We start from the raw sequence: 6000 nt of genomic DNA, 5'->3' as shown, positions 1-6000 counted from the left end.
TCTCTCTGTCGCCCAGGCTGGAGTACAATGGCGCCGTCTCGGCTCACTGCAACCTCTGCCTCCTCAGTTCAAGCGATTCTCCTGCCTCAGCCTCCCCAGTAGCTGGGACTACAGGTGCATGCCAGTACGCCTGGCTAATTTTTGTATTTTTAGTACAGAACTACTTAGCAATAAAAGGGAAAGTTATCAACACACAGTAACCTGGATTAATCTCCAGAGAATTATGCCAAGTGAAAAAAGCCAATTCTAAAACTTCCCACACTGCATGATTCCATCAATGTGACATTTGAAAAATGCCAAAATCGTGGAAGCGGTGATTGAGAGACTCAGGAGGGGAGGAGAGGGGAAACTGGGCGTGGCTGTCAAAGGGTGATGGGAATGTTCTGTACCTTGCCTTGATCAATGACAACATCTAGCTTGTAGTATTATGATATTATAATACAGTGTTTCAAGATGGCATCCTTAGGGAAAACTGGGTGAAGGGTATCTGGACTCTCTTTGCATTGTTTCTTACACTCTATCTCAAAATAACAGGTTTCATTTTAAAAATACACAAACCCTGATGACTAACTTAATTGAAGTATCCTACTGGAGATATTTTCTGGGGAGCAGTGGGGAGCCTACCACACGCCTCCTGGTGGCTCCATTAACCTCTTCTCAGTTGGACCAGGGATGATGGTGAGGTGCTGCTGAGGAACGTGGTGGGTGCAGCTCTGCCTCCAAAGTCAGCGAGGAGCAAGGAGGAGGTGTTTGCTCTGTCCCTTCAGCAGTGACCAGATTGCAGACAGGGAGGCAGGTAAGACTAGGACTTGAACTGTGTGTGGTCGAGGTGAGGAGTTGAAGAGTTGAATCCTCATCCTCTGGAACGGTACGTCAACACATAGAGCTAAAAATACTTGCCATGGAAATGTCTCCCACTGTGAAAGTGTTTGTATACCTCTGTTTTGTTTTGTTTTGTTTTGTTTTGTTTTGTTTTGTTTTGTTTTGAGACAGGATCTCACTTTGCCACCCAGACTGGAGTTCAGCAGTGTGATCTTGGTTCAGTGTAGCCTCTGTCTCCTCCTGGGCTAAGCAGTCCCCCGACCTCAGCCTCCCAAGCAACTGGGATTACAGGCGCACACCACAGTGCTGGGCTAATTTTTTGTATTTTTTGTAGAGGCAGGGTATCACCATGTTGCCTAGGCTGTCTTGAACTCCTGAGCTCAAGTGATCTACCTGCCTCGGCCTCCCAAAGTGTTGGGATTACAGGCGTGAGCCACCCGCGCCTGGCTTCCCTCTGTATTTTAATAGTCTTCAGAATGATGTTGGTCATGTAATAAATATCTAGACACCAATGTCTCTCTATATAAAGATATAGATAGACTGATAATATCACAGATAAAACATGATATTTTATTATTATTATTTTTGAGACAGAGTCTTGCTCTGTCCCCCAGGCTGAGTGCAGTGGTGCAATCTCGGCTCACTACAAGCTCCATCTCCCGGGTTGGAGATGCAACCTCTACCTCCTGAGTTCAAGGGATTCTCCTGCCTCAGCCTCCCAAGTAGCTAGGACAACAGGCGCCTGCCACCACACCCGGCTAATTTTGTGTATTTTTAGTAGAGACGGGGTTTCACCGTGTTAGCCAGGATGGTCTCGATCTCCTGACCTCATGATCCACCCGCCTCAGTCTCCCAAAGTGCTGGGATTACAGGCGTGAGCCACCGCGCCCGGCCGGTAGCTAGTATTTGTGGAGCCCCTTCTCTGAGGCCCCATGCTGAGTGTGTCACCCATGGTCCCATCTGACCTCGATGCACCGGGGAACCACCTTCCACTGCTGTCCCACTGTACAGATGAGGAGCCCAAGCTCTGGTCCAGGTGTGAGCAAGTGACAAAGAGCCCTGCAGCCTTTCCCTTCACAGGTGCTTCCCTGCAGGTGGAGTGGCCAGGTGTCCTCAGCCCGGGTGGCTCTCCCTCAGGGACCGGGGTGGGGCAGGAGGGAGGAAGGAGCTGTTGAGCATTCGGCACAACCCACGCCTGCTCTGCTGTCAGCCACATGGAAGCTTGATTGCCATACAGCACAGATTTCTGCCTTTCTATGTTGCTGACTGTTTTTAAAGAGAGTGGTTTTGGGAGGGGTGGTATGAAATTGATCATTTCTCTGTTTCCTCACTACTGTTCGCACCTATTTTGGGTGTTTTGTTGTTCCCTGTGTTTCCTGTCCTCTGTGCACTATGGAAGCCTCTCAAATGGCAACAGAAAGTGGTTAGTTTCTTTGAAGAGCATTTGAACTGAGTGAATTTTCAAAATGCATGGCACTGACAGAGCAATGAGAGTCCCAGCATAAAGTCCAGGTCAGTTGCCACGACAGACGGCATCTGTTGTTGACAGAAACGTGGAGCCAGACTGAAACTCCAGCGGCCGAGGGCTGCGCACCTGGGCAGGGCAGTGCCGAGCAGAGCTCCCAGTTTGGGTAGCCCATGGGACTGGGTCTGGCACCAGCCTTGATTTCGGGCTAGAGCAGAGTCACCCGGTCGTGCCTCTGTTTTGTTTTCTGCGGAGCAGTGGGGGGCCCACCACACCCCTCCTCGTGGCTTCATTAGCCTTTTCTTGCCTGAACCAGGGATAATGGTGAGGTGGTGCCAAGGAACATGGTGGATGCAGCTCTGCCTCCGGAGTCAGCCAGCAGCAAGAACGAGCCCCTGCACCGTCACTGCTGCAGTGACCCGACTGCACCCCCCAGAGCTCTGATCGCCTCTCTGGGGGCTGCTGTGAGAAAACACCTGGGTGGTCTCAGACCCCAGCACTCGGGTGGCTCTTCTGAAAGAGCTGTTGTTCCCGACCCCCAGCCTGTGAACAGAGAAGGTGCCAACCCCACAAGAGTCTCTAGGCCCTGGGCCTGCTTGGACCTCATCTGCTTACAGTTCATGCAGGTTCTCTATCCCGGCCTTGCCCTCCTCCCAGCTGTTTCCTAGTCTCCTTCGTCCTGCAGGAGCTGCTTTTGGTCTCACTCTACTTTGTTGAGTGGGAGGCATAGCAGCCTTGAGAGCTAGAAAGCTCCCCAGTCATCACCTGGGCCAAGTCCCGCCATGGACAGGTGAGTGTCTACTGTTTCGTAGGGGCAGAGACTCACCCCAGGTCCCACGGGCCGCTAGCACTGGCGTGGGGCAGACCATTCCCCTTGGCCCCCGCACAGGTCACATCCTCCCCTTTCAGCCAGCGTGCCGGCCCAGCCTGGACTGGCCCAGCCCCTCTTCTCTGCTTCTGGGGTCCTGTTCACCCCACGAGGCCTCTCTCCAGCTCTCCTTGGATAAAGCCCCACGCCCAACCTGGTCCCAGGCACTGGTGTGGGGGGCAGTCCTGGGATCCCCAGCAGACCGAGCTCAAGGGGGTCATGCAGACCCCACCCAGGCCTGGCTCCAGGAGGGAACTTCCCACCCATTGAAATGCAAACGCTGGAATTCCGAGAAGCACTTCAGATCCATACCGGCCCTGAGTGGATTTGATTCCTCCCCGGATGGAAGGCTTCCCTGTCTGAAGTCAAATGACAGAGGCCTGGTTCTGGTAGTGTAACCCAGGGACCCTGCCTGCCTGGCACTGGTGGTGTTACCTGGGTACCCTGTCTGCCTGGCAATGGTGGTCTGCCTGTGTACCCTCTGTCCAAGTCTTGGGGTGCCCCCCTGTTGTGGTTTGAATGTTTGTCTCCACAGATTCATGTGGTGAAATCCTACCCTCAAGGTGATCATACTGGAAGGTGGGGCCTTTGGGAGGTGATTAGGTCATGAGGGTGGAGCGCATGATTGGGATTAGTGCCCTTATAAAAGAAAGCTGGGGGCCAGGTGCAGTGGCTCACGCCTGTAATCCCACCACTTTGGGAGGCTGAGGTAGGTGGATCATTTGAGGTCAGGAGTTTGAGACCAGCCTGGCCAACATGATGAAACCCCATCTCTACTAAAAATACAAAAATTAACCGGGCATGGTGGCGGGCGTCTATCTGTAGTCCCAGCTACTCGGGAGGCTGAGGCAGGAGAATCACTTGAACCTGGGAGGCAGAGGTTACAGTGAGCAGAGATCGTGCCACTGCACTCCAGCCTGGGAGACAAAGCAAGACTCTGTCTCAATCAATCAATCATTCAATAAAAGAAGAAGGCTGGGGTCAGACACAGTGGCTCAAGTCTATAATCCCAGCACTTTGGGAGGCCCAGCTGGGAGGATCACTTGAGCCCAGGAGTTCAAAACCAGTGTGGGCTACAAAGAGAGATCCCGTCTCTACAACAAATATTTTAAAAATTAGCCAGATGTGGTGGTGTGTGTCTGTAGTCCCAGCTACTCGGGAAGTTGAGACAGGAAGATTCCTTGAGATTGAGGCTGTAGTGAGCTCTGATTGGGCCACTGCACTCCAGCCTGGGCAACAAAATGAGACTCTGTCACTACAAAAATAAAAATAAATAATAATAATAATAATAGGCCGGGTGTGGTGGCTCAAGCCTGTAATTCCAGCACTTTGGGAGGCTGAGACGGGCGGATCATGAGGTCAGGAGATCGAGACCATCCTGGCTAACACGGTGAAACCCCATTTCTACTAAAAAATACAAAAACCTAGCCAGGCGAGGTGGCGGGCGCCTGTAGTCCCAGCTACTCGGGAGGCTGAGGCAGGAGAATGGCGTAAACCTGGGAGGCGGAGCTTGCAGTGAGCTGAGATCCGGCCACTGCACTCTAGCCTGGGCGACAGAGCGAGACTCTGTCTCAAAAAAATAAAATAAAATAAAATAAATTGAATAATAAGAAGAAGAAGAAGAAGAAAAGAGGGCCGGAGAGATACTCCTCACCCCTTCCACCATGTGAAATTACAGAGAAAAGATGATCTAGATCTAGAGGGCTTCACTCTCTCCAGACACCAAATCTGCTGGTGCCTCAATCTTGGACTTCCAGCCTCCAGAGCCGTGAGAAATAAATGTTTATTGCTTAAGCCCTGCAGTCTAAGGAGTTGTGTTATAGCAGCCCAAACAGACTATGACACCCTGTATTCATTTGCTGAGGTTGCTGTAACGAGGTCCCCCAGCTGGGTTGCTTAAATGGGGCGGTAATGATGGAGGGCGTTCAGCCTGCACTCAGAAAGGTCTTTGCAGGTGGCTGGGGGCCCTGGAGCCTGGGAGGAGGTGGGTCTCGGGAATTCCACCCCCACCCCACACACACACATCTCTGGCCAAATCAAGTTATTTACCCATTTTTGAATCAGGTTTTCTTGTTGATGATGATAGTCTCTCTTTGTGATTCTCGAAGTAACCTCAAGGATCAGGGCAACCAAGATAGTCCCCTGAGGCACAAGCAGGGGTACTGAACTGGGCCCCTCCTCCATGCTGCAAGATGACTGGGCCCTGGCATGCGACAGGGGCTTCTGAGGATGCAGGGGTCTGTGGTTGGACCCCCGGTTTGACCAGTGTCTGTCACAGTGTCTGTCTGGGAGTCATGGGCTCTGGTCCAGACCCTGGGCCAGAGGTCGGGCAAGGCCTTGCAGGCTGTTTTGGCAGCAAGGCCCAAACCTGGCCGATGGCATGCTGGCCCTGCACCCGGAGAAGGAGACCCGCCTAATGAGGCCCTCACCCAGGCCGAGCCTATGCATCAGCCCTGCCTCCCTCACCCCACCTGCCATGGCCAGTGCCTGCCCAGGGCGCCTCTGCTGGGCTCCAAGTGCCCCCACCCCCAGCCTCTGAGCCAGCACTCGAGGCCCAGCCCCACTCTCCTGGCTATGAAGGCCTGTGGCATGTTGATCCCCCAATGTGAAGCCCCAAGGAAAGAGGGTCTCTGCCACCATTCCGGGTGTATGGGGCCCTCCGATCTGTGCCACTGTGAGATTTGGGGCTGGCAGCTCCAGTGCAGACCAGAGGTACAAGTCCTGTCCTCACCAGTGCCCCCGCCTGCACCCCTCGCTGGCTGGCAAGTCCTAGAGGGAGGACTGGGTGGCATGCTGGCACTGTCCTGCCAGGAGGGCCACACGCAGCTGCTGCTCACCAGGCGAG

Source organism: Chlorocebus sabaeus, chromosome 19, assembly GCF_047675955.1.
Source record: "Chlorocebus sabaeus isolate Y175 chromosome 19, mChlSab1.0.hap1, whole genome shotgun sequence".
In the NCBI taxonomy this organism is placed as follows: domain Eukaryota; kingdom Metazoa; phylum Chordata; class Mammalia; order Primates; family Cercopithecidae; genus Chlorocebus; species Chlorocebus sabaeus.
Note: the sequence above shows the minus strand (reverse complement) of the source record.